Source organism: Microcaecilia unicolor, chromosome 13 (genome assembly GCF_901765095.1).
Source record: "Microcaecilia unicolor chromosome 13, aMicUni1.1, whole genome shotgun sequence".
Taxonomy (NCBI): domain Eukaryota; kingdom Metazoa; phylum Chordata; class Amphibia; order Gymnophiona; family Siphonopidae; genus Microcaecilia; species Microcaecilia unicolor.
In genome coordinates, this window is record NC_044043.1 from 23,242,165 (window position 1) to 23,255,687 (window position 13,523).

The window sequence follows — 13,523 nt, forward strand, 5'->3', positions numbered from 1 at the left end:
GCTCGAGCCACCTCAGCCGAGCAGTCGGTCGTCCTATGGTGGGTTAGCTCTTCTTTACGACCCCAGTCCACCTGTGTCGAGTCCAGTTCGAGGAGGGAGTCCAGTGGAACCTCCAGCTAAGCCGCTGAGTTCGGGCCGAGGGACGGTCCTGACCATGTCTGTGAAGACGGGCCGAGTGAGGCGTCGGACCAAGCCCCTGACCCCAGTTCAAGTAGCGCTGCCTCCTAAGCCACTGAGTCCAGTCCAGGGGATGCTTCATACTGAACCTCCTATTCCAGTCCAAGTAACGAGGAAGCTTAAGTCTCCGAGGCCAGTCCGAGGAAGGCGTTCGATGGAGCCTCGGATTCCTATGCAAGTGGCGCTCCAGGTCGAGCCTCCAGTCCTCGTCCAGGTGGCACGCCCTTTGAAGTCTCCGAGTCCAGTCCGAGGGAAGCTTTCGATGGAGCCTCAGATTCCTGTGCAAGTGGCGCTTCAGGTCCAGCCTCCTGTCCTCCTTCAAATGGCACGCCCCTTGAGTTCTCTGAGGCCAGTCCGAGGGAAGCTTTCGATAAAGCCTCAGTTAAAGTTCCGTCCCTGCCAGGAGGCAGAGGGCGTCCCGAGTTGCAAGTCCAGTCAAGATGCTGAGTCTGGATCGAGTTGCAAGTCCAGTCAAGATGCTGAGTCTGGACCGAGTTGTAGTTCCAGTCAAGATGCTGAGTCTGCACCAAGTGCAGAGGCCAGCCAAGATATTGAGTCTGCTTTTGAGGATGAGATAACATTCCAAGGGCACCGTGATAAACTTTGTTCTGATCCTGCCCTGGGGAATATTCCTGAAGTTAAGGCTAGAGAGACGTCCCAGTCCGGTCTGAGGGGTGCGTCCAGCCTTGCAGCTGAATCTCTTCCCAGTTCCAGGTCCGACCAAGATGTTGAGGTCGTCCTAAGTTCCAGTGTTCGTCAGGAGGCTGACCTTCTGCTGAGTGCCCGTGCCAGTCAGGCTCCTGAATCCAGTTCCAGTCAAGGGGTTGAGGCCAGTCCGGGTCCCTATCCCGGCTCCGTGTGGGATGCCAACCCGGGGGCTAGTTCCAGATCCATTTCTGTTCAGACTTCTAGCTCCTGTCAAGATGAGAATGCCACTTCAAGCCTCAGCCCAGCTTCTGATGTCAGCTGGGGTAGTGACTCCAGCTCTGTTCCTGTCATTTCATGGATTTGCCAAGAGGTTCAGGACATTGTGGGTTCCCTCAGGGGAGGGTTACTTTTGAATTGTGTTCCTCTTGATGCATCCATGTTCCTGAGGTTGCCCCGTGGTGACTCGAAGGAGCTTCCTGGTCACAAGTTCTACTTTTGTCTGCCAGTTTTGAACTTCTTTGTGACTTCCAGCCCAGTGATTTATGTCTGGCTTTTGAGACCTATCAGGAAGTTTCACCATAGTTACCCCTGGATACCGGACCGCCTCCGGGAGACCGAGAGGGGGGTCTTGACGAGGGGATACTGTCCCGTCTGTGGCCGTGCCAACCCTCAGACTTACCCTGTTTCTGGGAGTCAGTGTCTGTGCTGGCTTCTGCTTGTCTCTGTGTCTGTCTTAGGTTCTCTCTGGCTCTGTGTGCTGATTGCCCTACTGAACCTCACCTGTGTGGGCTATGCCTCTTCCAAGATGGCTGCCGCCTCTTCCTCTCTGCCAGTATCCAAGATGGCTCCCGCTGTTCCTTCCTATGGGATGACTGCTCTGTGTGTCAAGCCTCTGTTTGGTTGCAAGGTGATTGCTGCAGCTGTGGCTCTGGTGTTGAAGGGCTTTATTAATCACTTGAAGACTACAGTCCTGGCCTTTGCATCTCATCTAAAGGTCCTGGTGTATAGAGTGCTCTGTACACAGTTTCAGTGTTTGCTCTGTGTGAGTTTCTATGTTTGTTTAGACTAGCTAGCTTAGGCACCGTGTGGCTTGTAGCCTGTGTATAGCTTTGCTAGTGCTCTGTGTTTGTGTAGACTAGCTAGCTTAGGCACCGTGTGGCTTGTAGCCTGTGTATAGCTTTGCTAGTGCTCTGTGTTTGTGTAGACTAGCTAGCTTAGGCACCGTGTGGCTGGTAGCCTGTGCATAGCTCTGCTAGTTCTCTGTGTTTGTTTCCAGTGCATGACTAGCTAGCTTAGGCACCGTGTGGCTTGTAGCCTGTGCTTAGCTCTGCTAGTTCTCTGTGTTTGTTTCCAGTGCATGACTAGCTAGCTTAGGCACCGTGTGGCTTGTAGCCTGTGTATAGCTTTGCTAGTGCTCTGTGTTTGTGTAGACTAGCTAGCTTAGGCACCGTGTGGCTTGTAGCCTGTGCATAGCTCTGCTAGTTCTCTGTGTTTGTTTCCAGTGCATGACTAGCTAGCTTAGGCACCGTGTGGCTTGTAGCCTGTGCATAGCTCTGCTAGTTCTCTGTGTTTGTTTCCAGTGCATGACTAGCTAGCTTAGGCACCGTGTGGCTTGTAGCCTGTGTATAGCTTTGCTAGTGCTCTGTGTTTGTGTAGACTAGCTAGCTTAGGCACCGTGTGGCTGGTAGCCTGTGCATAGCTCTGCTAGTTCTCTGTGTTTGTTTCCAGTGCATGACTAGCTAGCTTAGGCACCGTGTGGCTTGTAGCCTGTGCTTAGCTCTGCTAGTTCTCTGTGTTTGTTTCCAGTGCATGACTAGCTAGCTTAGGCACCGTGTGGCTTGTAGCCTGTGCATAGCTCTGCTAGTTCTCTGTGTTTGTTTCCAGTGCATGACTAGCTAGCTTAGGCACCGTGTGGCTTGTAGCCTGTGCATAGCTCTGCTAGTTCTCTGTGTCTGTTTCCAGAGCATGACTAGCCAGCTTAGGCACCATCCGGCTTGTAGCCTGTGCGTAGCTCTGCTAGTTCTCTGCGGTTGTTCCTAGTGTTAGACTAGCCGCCCTTGCTAGCCTCTATCCCAAGTCTGTGTTTGTTTCCAGTGCATGACTAGTTAGCTTAGGCACCGTCTGGCTTGTAGCCTGTGCATAGCTCTGCTAGTTCTCTGCGTTTGTTCCTAGTGTTAGACTAGCCGCCCTTGCTAGCCACTATTCCAAGACTGTGTTTGTTCCTAGTGTTAGACTAGCCGCCCTTGCTAGCCACTATCCCAAGACTGTGTTTGTTCCTAGTGTTAGACTAGCCGCCCTTGCTAGCCACTATCCCAAGACTGTGTTTGTTCCTAGTGTTAGACTAGCCGCCCTTGCTAGCCACTATCCCAAGACTGTGATTGTTCCTAGTGTAGACTAGCCAGCTTAGGCACCGCCTGGCTTGTAGCCTGTGCATAGCTCTGCTAGTTCTCTGTGTCTGTTCCTAGTGTTAGACTAGCCGCCCTTGCTAGCCACTATCCCAAGACTGTGATTGTTCCTAGTGTAGACTAGCCAGCTTAGGCACCGTCTGGCTTGTAGCCTGTGGATAGCTCTGCTAGTTCTCTGTGTTTGTTCCTAGTGCAGACTGGCCAGCTTAGGCACCGTCTGGCTTGTAGCCTGTGTAAAGCTTTGCTAGTGTTCTGCGTTTGTTTCCAGGGCATGACTTGTTAGCTTGGGCACAGCTTAGTTGTTAGCTGGTGTACAGCCTTCCAAGTCTCCTGAGTTTGCTCTGTGTATGTTCCTGTGTATGACTGGTTTGCCTAGGTATAGCATTCCTATTAGCCTGGGTACAGTTTACTAGTCATTGTGTTGAATCCTGCCGACTGCCAGAACCCGGACAGTCCCTGCTTGTCTGCCTTGCCTTCGCCTAGGTGCCAGGGGGCACTCCTGGATCTTCATTCCTGCTGTTCCTGTAAGTCCTACCGGCTGCCAGAAGCTTAGGGCTCAACCCTCGGGGAAAGGCAGTCAAGTGTAGGTGAAGCCTAGGTCCAGGGTGTTCCAGTTCCGCGGGTTCCGCTCCAGTGTGTTCCAGTCCAGCGGGTTTCACTCCTGTATGTTCCAGTCCAGTGGGGCCACTCCAGTGTGTCCAGTCCAGCGGGCCCCACTCCAGTGCGCACCCGTCCGGTGCGTTCCAGTTCCGAGTGTTCCGGTGTAGCACTCCAGTCCGGAGTTCCGGTCCAGTCTTGTTTCCTCTCTACCTGGAAGGTGATTTTGCCTGCCACTGCCGCTCCACGGTAGTGGCCTATGGACTCACAAACCCCGCGCTCCCGGGGAAGAAGCCTGAAGGTATGCCAAGGTCCTCGAGAGCGCGGCAAGCGCGAGAGACGCGATACAGATGATGTGCAGCTACTCATACCCATTGAACCTGACTTACCCACAGTCTTGAATAAATTGATTGATTAACTGTCTAACATCAATTCAAGAATGGGTAAAAACAACAAACTTTGCCTAAAACCAAGTAAAACCGAGCTTCTATGGGTCTCTAACACAAGTAAGGACATACCAGACATCAAAATCTCTTTTGGAAAATATGAATTCCACCTCAAATCACAAGTCAGGAACCTTGGAATACAGTTAGATTCAACACTTACTCTGACTCCCCAAATCCAAGCAACCTTCAAGAGCTGCTTCTACTATTTGCGAAAGCTACGCTGCCTCTCTCCTTACTTTGAGAAGGTAAATCTTATCCCAGTTGTGCATGCCATGATAACATCAAGACTGGATTACAGCAATGCACTATACCAGTGATGGCGAACCTATGGCACACGTGGCAGAGAGAGCACGCACGCCGTCGCTGGTCCGCCCACTCTCCCTCCCTCCCTCCGAGCACCAGGCCGGCCTCCCTCCCTCCCTCCGAGCACCAGGCCGCCCGCCCTCCCTCCCTCCCTCTTCCAACCAAGCAAGCACCAGGCCGCCCACCCTCCCTCCCTCTTCCAACCAACCAAGCACCAGGCCGCCCGCCCGCCCGCCCTCACTCTCCCAGCACCAGGGGCCCCCCTCCTCCGAAATTTAAAAGGCGTACCTCGGGGTTAAGGCGGCGTCAGCAGCGGCAGTGAAAAGCGTTTTCTTTGCTTGGCGTGCCTTCAGCCTTTCCTTCTGTCTCTCAAGCTCTGGTCCCGCCCTCATAGGCAAATTAAATTCTATTAATGGGACTAACATGATACAATATGAGAAAAACACACATTTAACAGCACTGTAGACATATAACAAACATTTGGTAGATATATAACAGACATACGGTAAATGTCAGTACAATACAAACTACACCAAAATAGACACATTCAGATATCATAGATATATTATGATTTTGGCATATTAATGGAACACAATAAACACAATTAGCAGTTACATGTGTAACTGTCCTTAGTTGCAAACACGCAATTTCCAGGAGGTGTGGGCTGAGGAAGGGGCTTTGGGTGGATTGGGGGCATGTCAGGCAGTTAAGTATGTGGGTTATAGAATACTAACTTTTATGTGCCTGTCTATAGTTAGGCATCTGAATGCAGACTAGTATTCTGTACTCAAACTGCCATTATTGAATTTGCACTTAGCACTCATTTATTTATTTATTTATTTGTTGCATTTATACCCCACTCTTTCCCGCTCAGTAGCAAGTTCAGTGCAGCTTACATAGTATGGATTACATAGTATCACAGAAATCAAACAAAATAAAACATGGAAAAGAAAATAAGATGATACCTTTTTTATTGAACATAACTGAATACATTTCTTGATTAGCTTTCGAACACAGCTGTAGCAATAGTAGAGGTATGATGTGGTTGTTAGGCATCTTCCCAGCGCCTACATTTCTGCAACCTTTTAAGAATTTACCCTATGTTGGAGACAGTCAGTATCAAGCAATAAGTGCAGTTAGAATAAAAAGATGACTCTAAACCTTTCGGTTCAGGTCTACAGTAGGTTACATAAGATTTGCAGGTGGGTCACATGTTTATATTTATGTTTGTTAGGAACTTGATATACTACCTTTCACAACAAATTAAAGCAGTGTACAATACTAAATAAAAGAGTAAGGAAAAAAACACCAATTTCAATAGGACAGAGTAGAGAGGTGTGGTAGCCATGTTAGTCCACTCTTAAGGTTATCAATAGAAATCAAACAAAATAAAACATGGAAAAGAAAATAAGATACCTTTTTTATTGGACATAACTTAATACATTTCTTGATTAGCTTTCGAAGGTTGCCCTTCTTCGTCAGATCGGAAATAAGCAAATGTGGTAGTAGATAGTATATATGCGTGAGACATCCAAGCATTACTTTGACAGGGTGGGAGGGTGGGGGTGGGTAGGAGGTATGCATGGGGACATCAAAGCATTTCATTGATGGGTGTGGGTAGGTGAGAGGAGGGTGGTAAACAGAGAAATACAATTTTATGGTTTATAATGGGCTAGAAAACCCAGATCCTTGTTAAGTCCTTTCTGTTGGGTGTCAAAATATTCAATCATTCTGACTTCAAAGGTCTTACGTTCCTGTATTGTTTTAAAGTTACCTTTCAGGATTCTAACTATGAAATCACTGGTGCAGTGTCCTGGTCTTGTAAAATTCTGGCCCACCGGGGTGGGAATCTGACTGGCACCGGCTATCTTCATGTGATGTCTGTGCAGATTGAATCTTGTCTTAAGCATCTGGCCTGTTTCTCCAATATAGCATCCTCCGTTACATTTTTTACACTGAATGATATATACCACATTGGAAGATGAGCATGTGAAAGATTCCTTTATGTTGAATATTTTTCCTTTGTGAATGAGTGTGGGGTCCTGTGAAGTGTTATGGCATAGCTTGCAGCTGGATATATTGCAGGGAAATGTGCCCTTCTTTTCCTTTTCAGTCTGTGTTGGGAGTTTACTTCTGATTAGCTTGTGTTTTAAGTTGGGTGGCTGTCGGAAGGCAAGCACTGGTGGGGATGGGAATATCTCTTTCAGTAATTCATCTTCCTGGAGTAGAGGCTGTAAGTCTCTTATGATTTTCCTCAGTTTCTCCAGCTCTGGGTTGTATGTCACTACAAGAGGGATTCTGTCTGTGGCTTTTTTTTCTTTGTACTGTAGCAGATTCTCCCTGGGTGTTTTGAGGGAGGAGGCAATATTCTTGGAGATTATTTTGGGGTTGTAGCCTTTCTATTTGAAGAATGCAGTCAGGGTTTCAAGGTGTCTGTCTCTATCCCCTGGGTCCGAGCTGTAAATAATGGATCTTTTTGTATGTGAAGGATGGAAGCTGGAGTTGTGGAGGTAGCTGCATCTGTCTGTGGGTTTCTTGTATATAGATGTTTGTATACAGCCATCACTGATTGAGACTGTGGTGTCCAAAAAATTGACTTTTTCTGGGGAGTAGTCAATTTTGAATCTGATTGTAGGATGGTATGTATTGAAGGAATTTCTTCCCCCTCAGTCCAAAGCATAAAAATGTCATCAATGTACCAGTAGTATTTTAGAGGGAATTCTGAAACCTCTCGTACACAAAACACCACAGACTTTCTGAATAAATTGAAAAATATCAAGCAATTACCACCAAACACCCTTCTGGTCATGATGGATGTAGAATCACTATACAGCAGCATTCCACATGCGGATGGCATAGCTGCATGTGGGAGACTCCTAAAAACATCCACACTGGACCATCAATACTCACCAGAAACTATTACAAAATTAATCAAATTTATTTTAACTCATAACTACTTCCGCTTTAACAATGATATCTACCTACAAATAATGGGCACTGCAATGGGCACCAGGACAGCACCCCAATATGCCAACCTTTTTATGGCTGAGCTGGAAGAGAGATTTCTGAATACATACCAGACCAAACCTTTAAAATACTCCCGGTACATCGATGACATTTTTATGATTTAGACGGAATGGGAAGAAACTCTGAAACAATTTTACTATTCCTTCAATACATACCATCCTACAATCAGATTCAAAATTGACTACTCCCCAGAAAAAGTCAATTTTTTGGACACCACAGTCTCAATCAGTGATGGCTGTATACAAACATCTATATACAAGAAACCCACAGACAGATGCAGCTACCTCCACAACTCCAGCTTCCATCCTTCACATACAAAAAGATCCATTATTTGCAGCCAAGCCACAAGATACCACCGTATCTGCTCGGACCCAGGGGATAGAGACAGACACCTTGAAACCCTGACTGCATTCTTCAAACAGAAAGGCTACAACCCCAAAATAATCTCCAAGAATATTGCCTCCTCCCTCAAAACACCCAGGGAAAATCTGCTACAGTACAGAGAAAAAAAAGCCACAGACAGAATCCCTCTTGTAGTGACATACAACTCAGAGCTGGAGAAACTGAGGAAAATCATAAGAGACTTACAGCCTCTACTCCAGGAAGATGAATTACTGAAAGAGATATTCCCATCCCCACCAGTGCTTGCCTTCCGACAGCCACCCAACTTAAAACACAAGCTAATCAGAAGTAAACTCCAAACACTGACTGAAAAAGAAAAGAAGGGCACATTTCCCTGCAATATATCCAGCTGCAAGCTATGCCAAAACACTTCACAGGACCCTACAGTCATTCACAAAGGAAAAATATTCAACATAAAGGAATCTTTCACATACTCATCTTCCAATGTGGTATATATCATTCAGTGTAAAAAATGTAACGGAGGATGCTATATTGGAGAAACAGGCCAGATGCTTAAGACAAGATTCAATCTGCACAGACATCACATGAAGATAGCCGGTGCCAGTCAGGTTCCCACCCCGGTGGGCCAGAATTTTACAAGACCAGGACACTGCACCAGTGATTTCATAGTTAGAATCCTGAAAGGTAACTTTAAAACAATACAGGAACGTAAGACCTTTGAAGTCAGAATGATTGAATATTTTGACACCCAACAGACAGGACTTAACAAGGATCTGGGTTTTCTAGCCCATTATAAACCATAAAATTGTATTTCTCTGTTTATCACCCTCCTCTCACCCACCCATACCCATCCTGTTAGAATATCAATGAAATGCTTTGATGTCTCACTTATATATACTATCTGCTACCACATTTGCTTATTTCCAATCTGACGAAGAAGGGCAACCTTCGAAAGCTAATCAAGAATAGGACAGAGGCAATAAAGCAGATAAGGTAGAAAGGAAAAAGAGAAAAGATTAAAAACAGGCAGGGGAACAGAGACAACCGACCGCCAACCTGTGACCCAGAAATGATGCTTCAGTGACTGAGTTCAGTTTGGTGAAACTTGGCGCAGGTTGAATGCAGATTTTCTGAATTGTCAGTGCTTGTTACTGTATCATCTGAAAGAGATACTGCCTTCTTAACCTGAGGAGGGGTGGTGGGATAGGACATTCTCAAAGGCACTTCCTTGGATAAAAGAACATTTAACATGCAGCAGTGGCCCCTTTGAACATTAGCTTGCCTGTTAAGAGCATAGAATTGTACGCATACAACCCGTATATGCACAATTTTATATACTTGATAGAGACGGAGTCTGGGCAGAGTTAGATTGCATACTTTTTTATTTTACATAGTAACATAGTAGATGACGGCAGAAAAAGACCTGCATGGTCCATCCAGTCTGCCCAACAAGATAACTCATATTTGCTGCTTTTTGTGTATACCCTACTTTGATTTGTACCTGTGCTCTTCAGGGCACAGACTGTATAAGTCTGCCCCGCACTATCCCCGCCTCCCAACCACCAGCCCCACCTCCCAACCACGGCTCTGGCACAGGCACAGACCGTATAAGTCTGCCCAGCACTATCCTCACCTCCCCACCACCAGCCCTGCCTCCCAACCACCGGCTCTGGCACAGACCGTACAAGTCTGTCCAGCACTATCCCCGCCTCCCAACCACCAGTCCCGCTTCCCACCACCGGCTCTGGCACAGACCGTATAAGTCTGCCCAGCCCTATCCCCGCCTCCCAACCACCAGCCCCGCCTCCCGATCTTGACTAAGCTCCTGAGGGATCCATTCCTTCGGCACAGGATTCCTTTATGCTTATCCCACGCATGTTTGAATTCCGTTACCGTTTTCATTTCCACCACCTCCTGCGGGAGGGCATTCCAAGCATCCACTACTCTCTCCGTGAAAAAATACTTCCTGACATTTTTCTTGAGTCTGCCCCCCTTCAATCTCATTTCATGTCCTCTCGTTCTACCACCTTCCCATCTCCGGAAAAGGTTCGTTTGAGGATTAATACCTTTCAAATATTTGAACGTCTGTATCATATCACCCCTGTTTCTCCTTTCCTCCAGAGTATACATGTTTAGTTCAGCAAGTCTCTCCTCATACGTCTTGTAACGCAAATCCCATACCATTCTCGTAGCTTTTCTTTGCACCGCTTCAATTCTTTTTACATCCTTAACAAGATACGGCCTCCAAAACTGAACACAATACTCCAGGTGGGGCCTCACCAACGACTTATACAGGGACATCAACACCCCCTTTCTTCTGCTGGTCACAGCTCTCTTTATACAGCCTAACAACCTTCTAGCTATGGCCACCGCCTTGTCACACTGTTTCGTCGCCTTCAAATCCTCAGATACTATCACCCCAAGATCCCTCTCTCCGTCCGTACCTATCAGACTCTCCCCGCCTAACATACGTCTCCCGTGGATTTCTACTTCCTAAGTGCATCACTTTACATTTCTTCGCATTGAATTTTAATTGCCAAACCTTAGACCATTCTTCTAGCTTCCGTAGGTCCTTTTTCATGTTTTCCACTCCCTCCGGGGTGTCCACTCTGTTACAGATCTTAGTATCATCCGCAAATAGGCAAACTTTACCTTCTAACCCTTCGGCAATGTCACTCACAAATATATTGAACAGAATCAGCCCCAGCACCGATCCTTGAGGCACTCCACTACTTACCTTTCGCTCCTCCGAGTGAATTCCATTCACCACCACCCTCTGGCGTCTGTCCGTCAACCAGTTCCTAATCCAGTTCACCACTTCGGGTCCTATCTTCAGCCCATCCAGTTTATTTAAGAGCCTCCTGTGGGGGAACCGTGTCAAAAGCTTTGCTGAAATCTAAGTAGATTACGTCCATAGCTCGTCCCTGATTCAATTCTCCTGTCACCCAATCAAAGAACTCAATGAGGTTCGTTTGGCACGATTTCCCTTTGGTAAATCCATGTTGTCTCGGATCTTGCAACTTATTGGCTTCCAGGAAATTCACTATCCTTTCCTTCAGCATCGCTTCCATTACTTTTCCAATAACCAAAGTGAGGCTTACCGGCCTGTAGTTTCCAGCTTCTTCCCTATCACCACTTTTGTGAAGAGGGACCACATCCGCCGATCTCCAATCCCTCGGAACCTCTCCTGTCTGCAAGGATTTATTAAACAAATCTTTAAGAGGACCCGCCTGAACCTCTCTGAGCTCCCTCAATATCCTAGGGTGGATCCCATCCGGTCCCATGGCTTTGTCCACCTTTAGCTTTTCAAGTTGTTCATACACACTCTCTTCCGTGAACGGTGCTCTATCCACTTCAATCTCATTTGTACTTTTTGCAGTCCATCGCGGTCCTTCTCCAGGATTTTCTTCTGTGAAAACAGAACAGAAGTATCTATTTAGCAAATTTGCTTTTTCTTCATCATTATCCACATAGCGGTTCGCAGTATCTTTTAGTCTCACAATTCCCTTTTTAGTCATTCTCCTTTCACTAATATACCTGAAGAAAATTTTGCCACCCCTACTTACATTTCTAGCCATTTGTTCTTCCGTTTGCGCTTTCGCCAGACGTATCTCTCTCTTGGCTTCTTTCAGTTTCATCCGGTATTCCTCCTCGTGTCCCTTTTCATGAGTTTTTTTGTATTTCTGGAACGCCAACTCTTTAGCCTTTATTTTCTCAGCCACTTGCTTGGAGAACCATATCGGTTTCCTTTTTCTCTTGCTTTTATTTACTTTCCTTACATAAAGGTTCATGGCCCTATTTATAGCTTCTTTCAGTCTGGACCACTGTCCTTCCACTTCTTGTATTTCCTCCCATCCCATCAGCTCCTTCCTCAGGTATTTCCCCATTTTACTAAAGTCAGCATGTTTGAAATCCAGGACTTTGAGTTTTGAGTGGCCACCCTCCTCTTCAGCCGTCATATCAAACCAAACCATTTGATGGTCACTGCTGCCCAGGTGGGCACCCACTCGGACATTTGACACATTATCCCCATTTGTGAGTACCAGATCTAGCGTCGCTCCCTCCCTCATGGGTTCTGACACCATTTGTCTGAGCAAAGCACTTTGAAAAGCATCCACGATCTCTCTACTTCTTTCCGATTTGGCAGACGGAACCGTCCAATCTACATCCGGCAGATTGAAATCTCCCAACAACAACACCTCTCTTTTCTTCCCCAACTTTTGAATATCAGCGATCAGATCTTTATCTAGGTTCTCCAATTATGTCGGAGGTCTGTAGACAACACCCACATGGACAGAGGTTTTATCCTCTCTTTTAAGGTGATCCATATCGCTTCTTCCTTTCCCCAGTTCCCTGTCATTTCAGTCGCTGTGATATCATTTCTCACATACAGAGCTACTCCTCCACCTTTACGCCCCTCTCTATCCTTCCTAAAAAGATTATAGCCTGGTATGTTTGCATCCCATTCATGGGAACCATTGAGCCATGTCTCTGTGATTGCAACTATGTCCAAGTCTGCCTCCAAGATTAGGGCATGAAGGTCATGAACTTTATTGCTTAGACTGTGAGCATTTGTGGTCATCACTTTCCATCTACATTTCCAAGTATGTGTTTTGGTTTTAGTGATTTGGGGGTGTCTTTTCTCTTTGGGTACCTTCATATCTTTTTGTTCCACCTTCTTTGCTTTTTTGTTCTCTTCCGCCTCAGTTTTATTTTCAGGAGCATCACAGTGCTGTAGTGGAGCAAAAGAATTCTGTAGGGGCAAAACTTGTGAGGGCGGATGCTTCTGTGTCACATAACGAAGCCTGCCTGAGCCTACTGTGAACCATCTATTCTTAGGTGGTATTATCCTTTGAGGCAGTGGTGAGAATTTGGTATGATTCTGTGCAGTATGATTTTGTGCAGTCCTAGAAGTTGCTTTAAGTGCATTCAATTCCTGCTTTACTTTGCTGAGCTCCTGTTTTAAACTAGCAAGCTGAAGACAGATAGGACAAGCTTTAAGTCTCCAGAAGCTTGGTCTTGAAACTAAAGCACCACAATTATTACAGAGAATAAAAGTCATCTTGATTTGTTGAAATGGGTATGAACAGGTGTACTATGATGGGGTTGTAATTAGGGTGGGGTTAATTTATGATATGTAGTATATTTGGTAAAGCTATATAGGAAGTGTCAGTCTTGGGGTGGGTGGGCTTAAGCTTAAGACCTATGGAATGTGTTTGCTGTAACCTATCTCTAGAACAGCATTGAAATGCCCAGAGCCACAAGTGTAAGGTAGGGGGAATCAGAAAATAATCTTATCTGAGAGCACCCAGATCCGTCCAGCTTCTGTTCTGTGTAGAGACAAAAACCACATGGAGAGAAAAGCTCCACCTGTGCTATGCAATTACCTTACAACAAAAGCAGATGGGGGAGGGGAGGAGTTTCACACAGAATGGAAGCAGAGGGGAAAAAAAATACAAGAGAAACTACTACCGATTTTAAAGCACTTGTTAAATCCAGTTCCTAGATTATCAACTATCAAATACAAATAGCCAATAAGCAGTTTTAAAATCAGTTA

The 13,523-nt window shown here is 46.2% G+C and overlaps 1 protein-coding gene across 2 annotated transcripts in view; it reads left to right on the top strand.

The window, feature by feature from the left end:
- AP2B1 (adaptor related protein complex 2 subunit beta 1) overlaps nucleotides 1-13,523 on the top strand; it is a 383,465-nt gene that overhangs the window by 119,668 nt on the left and 250,274 nt on the right. The gene's annotated exons all lie outside the window — the stretch shown is intronic.